Source organism: Macaca fascicularis, chromosome 19, assembly GCF_037993035.2.
Source record: "Macaca fascicularis isolate 582-1 chromosome 19, T2T-MFA8v1.1".
NCBI lineage: Eukaryota > Metazoa > Chordata > Mammalia > Primates > Cercopithecidae > Macaca > Macaca fascicularis.
The window spans coordinates 21688976-21697833 of NC_088393.1; the positions used below are offsets into that span (position 1 = coordinate 21688976).

Here is an 8858-nt window from a genome sequence, read left to right on the forward strand (position 1 = left end):
TTAATTCATCTATCTCAGCTTCTGCCCAGGTCTGTTTCATTGCTGGAGAGGTGTTGCAATCATTTGGAGAAGAAGAGGCATTCTGGCTTTTTAAGTCTTCAGCATTCTTGTGTGGATTCTTTCTCACCTTTGTGAGTATACATAGTCTTTGAGAATGTCAAAATTTGGATAAGGTTTTTTGGGAACTTTTTTGTTGATGCTGTTGTTATTGCTTTCTGTTTGTTTGGTTTTCTTTTAACAGTCAGGGATCTCTTCTGTAGAGCTTCTGCAGTTTGGTTGGGGTTTGCTCCAGACAGTATTAGCCTGGGTCCATCCCACACCTGGAGATGTCACCAGTGGAGGCTGCAGAACAGCAGAGATGACTAGTCATCTGCTTTTTCCTCTGGAATCTTTGTTGCAGAGAAGCACCGACCTGATGACAGTGGGAACACTCCTGTGTATGTTGTCTGATGATGTCTCTTGGGAGGTCTCCACCTCTCAGGATGCATGAGATCAGGGAATCACTTAACAAAGCACTCTGGCGCCCCTTGGTGGAAAGAGTGTGCTTCACTGGAAAGAATTCCACTCATCTAAAGTGCTTAGATTCCTCAGAGCCAGCTTGGGGAAAGACTGAGTCTGCAGAAACCACCTCATTGTTACTGTTTTATGTGTTTGTTTCTCATTTCCTGTTTCACTGCCTTAATTTTTGTTTAATTTTGTTGTGACATGCTTCAATTATTTTTTCATTTTGTTTTGCATACTATCCATAAATATAATGTAATCATCTTGACATCTGATGTAACTATGTTGAAAAATGGAGATTACAGTAAATATCTTAAAGTTAAAACAATATATTTTAATCTCATACACCTTCAGTTAAATACAAAACCTATAATGTTCTATTTTCCAGTTTGTTGATATTACAGATCATAATGTCTTACATTGCGCGTCTGTTAACCGATTTATGGAGATTTATATCTTTTTTTTATATCTAGAAGAACTTTAAGGATTTTATGTAGCATCGTTATGATAGGAAAAATTTCTATATGTGTCTGCATATTTACATTTCATAGAGAGCTTTATATTTATATATGGTTTCATGATGCCATTAAGCATCATTTTATTTTTCAACATAATGGACTAATTTTAGCATTTCTGTCTATTTATATGCAGAGTCTCACTATGTTTCTCAGGCAGATCTTGAACTACTGGTCTTAAGTGACCTGATTGTCTTGACTTCCTAAAGCTGTAGAATTACAGGTATGAGCCACTGTGCCTGGCCACCATGTAACAGTTTTTCTTAGGACTGTGCTAGTTTTAATTAACACCTTGAATTTTTATTTTGGAAAGTCTTTATTTTTATCTTGTTTTTGAAGTAAAATAATTTTGAATTAAGTATTATTGGTTAGAATTTTTTTATTACATAAACATTGGGGAAGACATCAGCCTTTTTTGGCTTCAAGTAACCTTTGTATTACTTTTTTCCCTATATTGTTCATCTAAGATGCCTTTCATGAATATATCAGTCTACTTGATGGTGTCTGATAAGTTTTGTGATCCATATTTTAATTTTGTTTTGCAATTTTTGTGTATGTTATGTATTTTAGGGCATGCCCCTTCACACCAGTTACTTGTGTTTTGATGTTTTAGTTGATATTATAATTGTAAATGACAATGTTTGACTCTGTAAAATTTAAGATAGTGTCAAGCAACATCAAATGTGAATCAACCACATGTCTTCTGCCAGTATAATTACCTCTATGCTTGTCTGCCTGTATAAATATTATTCCTGTATTTTTTATGACTTGTATATTTGTTATGTAAGTTTGTTGTGAGTGGTTATTCAATCTTGTCTAGGTGAGCAATCATAAAAATTCTCCTAATTTCAATATCTATTGTGAATCTATATTATTTTTGTGTGGAAGAGATGTTTTTGGATTTGAAAATAATACTAAAACTATCTGTATCTTTTAAGGTATTATTGTTTATTTTTACTTGTCAAAAAAACGCATAACAAAATTTCAAATATTTTAAAATATTTTGTTTAGACATATTAATTATATTGACAATGTTATGCAACATATCCCTAGAATGTTTTTATTTTGCAAAGCTAAATCTCAATATAAATTAAACAACGACCAATTTTTCTGATTTCCTGGCACTTTGCAAACACCACTGTTTGTTTTATTTTTAAGAGTACAACTGGGGTGCAGCACACCAACATGGCACATGTATACATATGTAACAAACCTGCATGTTGTGCACATGTACCCTAGAACTTAAAGTATAATAAAGAAAAAAAAGAGTATAACTGATTCATATATCTCATACAACCTCTGTCTTTTTGTGGCTGGCTCATTTCATTTTGCATAATATCATCAAGCTTTATACTTATAGTTGTTAGAATATTTCCTCTCTTTAAAATCCTGGCTTATATTTCAGTATTTTTATATTTCAAATTATATCTACTGAATGATTTGGTGACAGAAATTTTCATTGCTCTACCTACCGGCTTTCAGTAACAATGCTGCAATAGTAATGGGTATACAAATAACTCTTTATGTGACTATATATGTGAAAGTTTATATATATGCAACATTCCATTTTATTAGTCCACTTTTTAGCCATTATTCTCATGCCAAATTGTTTTAATTCTTTAGCTTTATAATGTGCTTTGAAATCAGGAACTGTAATGCTTTTCACATTGTATTTTTTTTAAAAAAAATATTGTTTTGAACTTCATTGTCTCTTGAGATTTTATATGCTTTTGGGGCTGCTGTTTCTAGTTCTTCAAAAATGCAATAAAAATTAGAAAAAATATAACATTAAATCTGTAGATTACATTAAGCAGTATGGATATCCTCAAAATATTAATCATTTCAACCTTTGAACAGGAGCATACTGAAGTGTGTGTTGTTTAATTTCCATATATGTAAATTTTTAATTTTTCTCTATACTCATTTTATTTTGGTAATAGAATCTATAAAATTTCAGTTTTAACAAATTTGTAAATTTTTTTGGCCTAACAGGTGGTCTATCAAGGAGAATGTTGTATGAGCTATTGAGAAGGTTGTGTATCCTGATATTGTTGAGGAGTCTTCTCTATACCTCTCTTAGAAATAATGGTTTTACGGCCGGGCGCGGTGGCTCAAGTCTGTAATCCCAGCACTTTGGGAGGCCGAGACGGGCGGATCACGAGGTCAGGAGATCGAGACCATCCTGGCTAACACAGTGAAACCCTCTACTAAAAATACAAAAACTTAGCCGGGCGAGGTGGCAGGCGCCTGTAGTCCCAGCTACTCGGGAGGCTGAGGCAGGAGAATGGCGTGAACCCGGGAGGCGGAGCTTGCAGTGAGCTGAGATCCGGCCACTGCACTCCAGCCTGGGTGACAGAGCGAGACTCCGTCTCAAAAAAAAAAAAAAAAAAAAAAAAAGAAATAATGGTTTTACACTGCTTTCAAGTCTTCTCTTCACTTACTAACATGCTGTTTTATTTTTATACAGAAAGTGAAGCATCAAAATGTCCTACTATACTTTTACTGGTATCTTGGTGTTTCTTCCATTCTGTCAAATATTTGCTTTATATATTTGGAAACCATGTGAGATACACACACACACATAAATTTGCCATATGTTCCCAGTAAATAAATATATTATTGTTTAATGTCCTTCTTTGTCTTCTTGCAGTTTTAACTTAAAGTACATTTTATAAAATATACCATTTTTGATTTAAGATGTAGCTTGCTTAATACACTTGGACCTCTTTCGCTCTCATTTGATTAATATTTGCATGCAATTTCTACATCCATCTTGTCAGTTTTAGTCTTTTTTTAATCACTAGATCTCAGATTACCCTTGTATAAAGGTAAGTTGGATATCACTTTTTAAATTTTTAAAATAAATCCCTTTATTGAAAGTCTCTTTATTAGAAAATTATATGTAATTTTTAAAGCAGAAAGACATGCTGATGTTACTATATTGTTTTATTTCATTATTTTATCTTTGTCCCTCATTTTCTCTTTTTCTGTTTTTTTGTGTCTTTTTTTAAATTTTTTTTTGAGATGGAGTCTTGCTCTTGTTGCCCAGACTGGAGTGCAATGGCATGATCTTGTTTCACTGCAACCTCTGCCTCCCAGGTGCAAGTGATTCTCCTGCCTCAGCGTCCCAAGTAGCTGGGATTACAGGCACCCGACAGCACACCCAGCTAATTTTTGTATTTTTAGTGGAGACGGGGTTTCCCCATGTTGGTCACGCTGGTCTTGAACTCCTGACCTCAAGTGATCTGTCTGCCTTGGTCTCCCAAAATGCTGGGATTACAGGCATGAGCCACTGCACCTGGTCATCTTGTTTATTTTTATATATATATATATTTTTTTTTTTTTTTTTTTTTTTGAGACGGAGTCTCGCTGTGTCACCCAGGCTGGAGTGCAGTGGCGCGATCTCGGCTCACTGCAAGCTCCGCCTCCCGGGTTTACGCCATTCTCCTGCCTCAGCCTCCGAGTAGCTGGGACTACAGGCGCCCGCCACCACGCCCGGCTAGTTTTTTGTATTTTTTTTTAGTAGAGACGGGGTTTCACCGTGTTAGCCAGGATGGTCTCGATCTCCTGACTTCGTGATCCACCCGCCTCGGCCTCCCAAAGTACTGGGATTACAGGCTTGAGCCACCGCGCCCGGCCTTATTTTTATATTGATAAGCTTTTAGTTCCTCTTATTTTGCTTTGTGTATCTACACTGACATGTTCTTTGTGGTACCTTAGGAATTACATAAAACCTCTAAAAGATACAATAATAGAAATAATTCTGGTAAAAAAGGAAATTCAGTTGCATGCAAAAAAAAAAAAAAAATTTCTCATTACATCTGCCCTTAAACTTGTGATTGATATTGCTTTTTTTTTTTTTTTTTTTTTAAGATGGAGTCTCATTCTGTCACCCAGGCTGAAGTGCAGTGGTACGATCTCAGCTCACGGCAAGCTCTGCCTCCTGGGTTCACACCATTCTCCTGCCTCAGCCTCCCGAGTAGCTGAGACTACAAGCACCCACCACCACCACGCCCAGCTGATTTTTTTGTATTTTTAGTAGAGACAGGGTTTCACCGTGTTAGCCAGGATAGTCTCATTCTTCTGACCTCGTGATCCACCCATCTCAGCCTCCCAAAGTGCTGGGATTACAGGCATGAGCCACTGCGCCTGGCCTGATTGATAATGCTAATTGTATCTTTTTATGTGGTATATTTATTAATAGGTATATATAATGATTTCTGTGATTTTCTCTTTCAAATTTTAGAGAATAATTAGAAATGTTTTTTGCACATTATAATGCTATGAAATTCAATTTTTGCATATGTGCATATCTTTCCCAGAAAATAATGTATTTAATATGATTATTTGTTGTTTTGTTGAATCGTGTTATTTTCAGTAGAAGCAGCTGCTTTCAGCATATGTAGGACGTATGGAATGCCAATATACTTTTTCAGAATTTGGTTATTTTTGAAGGTTTTTGTCTATTTGCAGGACAGACGTGCTGATGGTATTATACTTACTTGATTGCTGTTTTTTTCAGGACTTTGACTATATTACACAGTTCCCTTCTGGCCTGCAAAAGTTTTGTTGGCAATTTACTGGCTATCTCATAAGACTACGCTTGCAAATGACACATCACTTTCATCTTGCAGTTTCCAAGATTCTCTTCTTGTCTGTGACTTTGAAATAGTGCTTTTATATATGTTTGTTATCAATATATTTTTGTATCTTAGTTTTTGTGTTGAGCTTCTTCATTTCTATATCAATTTCTCTTTCAAGAGTTTTCAGCTATTCTTTGTTGTATTTTTACATCCAGTTTCTGTTTTTTTGATATTTTTAAATATTTTTGTTCTTGTTCCCATTTTTTTGGTTTTCTATGGTTCTCTGTGTTTCTGTTGCACCCACTGAGCATTATTCAATTTATTTTCCTTTTTAAAAATAAATGTATACATCTCTTTTATGATGTTTTTCTGAAAATGTTGTAATATTTTTGGTGGCACCATATTGCCCTATTTTTTATACATTGTAGTCTTTGATTGAAATTTGGACATTAAAAAATGTTACCTGTCACCATCTTTATAAGATAGCTTTTCCTGGCATAGTCTGAAAACCATTGTCTTGGTTAGAGATTCTGGGAGACTCTCAAACATGTCCTTAGAATATGTCCTGTCAGTAATTTTGTGTTTATTTTTTAGTTAAAGGCATTTATTCGTGTTTCTTCTTAATAGTAATCACTTGCTACAATTGCTTTCTGTCTGTGGTACTGCAGTCTCTCTGCTGCTTTAAGATTTAACTATAGTTTCAGCAGACTTAAACTGTCATTCCAAAGTATGCCACCATTTCTTTCAGCACTATATATTATAATAGGCAGAAACCAGTGTCTGAAAAGGTCTCTAGAAGCAAGTAATGAAGATGTATGAATCAGTATTTTCCTTTTATAAAAAAGCCAAAAGTTGGCAATTTTCTTCTAAAGGCCATATGTTATATTGGGGACCAGAAAGAGCTGTGTTAGGTAAACTTAACAGATTTTCCTTTTTCTTCTATGTCACTCTTTGCATTGTGCTCACCTGGGGCACTTCACAAACTTAACTCATTTATAAAATTTCCTCACATGTATTTTGGTTAGTGTTTTTGTTACATTTATATGTCTACAAAGAAATTAGGACTTTCAGTATTTTGCTTTGCCATCTTGTTTGTAGTTTGTATAATTTTATAGGTGAGATTTGCAAACCATATCCATCTGAGTCTAGTAAGTGAAGTAATCTGTTTTTATTTCTTTCAGGTATATGTTCTCATTTTGCCCAAGACCTTAGGCCAGAGCAAGACATAAAAAATTCTTTCCAAAAAGTGGTACTGAGAAGATATGGAAAATGTGGACATGAGAATTTACAATTAACAAAAAGCCATAAGAGTGTAGATGAGTGTAATGTGCACAAAGAAGGTTGTGATGGACTAAACCAGTGTTTGATAACCACTGAGAGCAAAATATTTCAATGTCCTAAATATGTGAAAGTCTTTCATAAATTTTCAAATTCAAGTAGAAATAAGACATACTGGAAAGAAACCTTTCAAATGTAAAAAATGTGACAAATCATTTTGTATGCTTTTATACTTAACTCAACATAGAAGATTTTTCTATTAGAGAGAATTCCTACCAATGTGAAGAATGTGGCAAAGTCTTTAACTGGTTCTCACTCCTTACTAGACACAGGGGAATTCATACTGGAGAGAAATCCTACAAATGTGAAGAATTTGGCAAAGCTTTCAAGCAGTCTTCAACCCTTAATACACATGAGATAATTTATACAAGAGAGAAACCCTACAGATGTGAAGGATCTGGCAAAGCCTTTCACTGGTCCTCACACCTTACTACACACAAGAGAATTCATACTGGATAAAGACCCCACAAATGTGAACAATGTGGCAATGCTTTTAACTGCTCCTCACACTTTACTACACATAAAAGAATTCATACTGGAGAGAAACACTACAAATGTAAAGAATGTGGCAAAGCCTTTAACTGGTTCTCAACTTTTACTAAACATAAGATAATTCATACTGGGGAGAAACCCTACAAATGTGAAGAATGTGACAAAGGCTTTAACTGTTCTTCAACCCTTTCTAAACGTAAGGTAATTCATACTGAAGAGAAACCCTACAAATGTGAAGAATGTGGCAAAAGCTTTAACCTGCCCTCAACTCTTACTAAACATAAGAGAGAATTCATACTGGAGAGAAACCTTTCAAATATGAAGAATGTGGCAAAGCTTTTAACCAATCTTCAACCCCTACTACACATAAAATCATGCTGGAGAGAAACCCTACACATGTAAAGAATGTGGCAAAGGATTTAACTGTTCCTTAACCCTTACTATACACAGGAGAATTCATACTGGAGTGAAGCCCTACAAATGTGAAGAATGTGGCAAAGGCTTTAACTGGTCCTCAACTCTTACAAACCTCAGAGAATTCAAACCCTACAAATGTGGCAAAGCATTTAATGAATCCTCAAATCTTACCATGAATAAGTTAATTCATACTAAAGAGAAACCCCTCAAATGTGAAGAATGTGGCAAAGCCTTTAGCCAGTCCTTACAACTTCCTACGCATAAAGTAATTCATATTGGAGAGAAGCACTACAAATGTGAAAAATGTGGCAATACTTTTAGTTGATCCTCAATCCTTACTACAAATAAGATAATTCATGCTGGAGAGAAACCCTACAAATATGAAGAATGTGGCAAAGCTTTTAACTGATCATCAAACCTTACTAAACATAAGAAAATCCATACTGGAGAGAAACCCTGCAAGTGTGAAGAATGTGGGAAAGTCTTTTAACAAGTCCTCAATTCTTCACAGACATAAAATAATTCACATTGGATTGAAACTCTACAAAACAGAAAAAGGTGACAGTGCTTTTGACAACACCTCAAACTTTTCTAAGCAAGGAAATTCATACTGGAGAGAAACCATATAAATGTGCAGACTGTGGAAAAGCCTTTAACCAGTACTTAACTCTTACTAAACATAAGAAAATTCATACTGGAGAAAACCCTATGAGTGTGAAAAATATGGCAAAGCCTTTAACAAGTCCTCCATTTTTAACAAACTTAAGATAATTCATACTGTGGATAAACTCTACAAACCAGAAAGATTTGACAATACTTTTGAGAAAACCTCAAAATTTTCTAAACATAAAAGAAATCATAGTGGTGAGAAATCCTAGAAATGTGAAGAATGTGACAAACCTCTAAATAGTTGTCACACTTAATTGTAGGTAAGCATGACAGGATTGTAGGTAATTTATACTGGACAAAACTACATTTGTGAACAATGTGGCAGAACTTTTAACCAACGCTA

General features: G+C 34.8%; 1 pseudogene; it reads left to right on the plus strand.

The window, feature by feature from the left end:
• The first annotated feature begins 358 nt into the window (after window positions 1-358).
• Window positions 359-8255, plus strand: LOC141409235 (uncharacterized; annotated as a pseudogene).
• The last annotated feature ends 603 nt before the right edge of the window (window positions 8256-8858 follow it).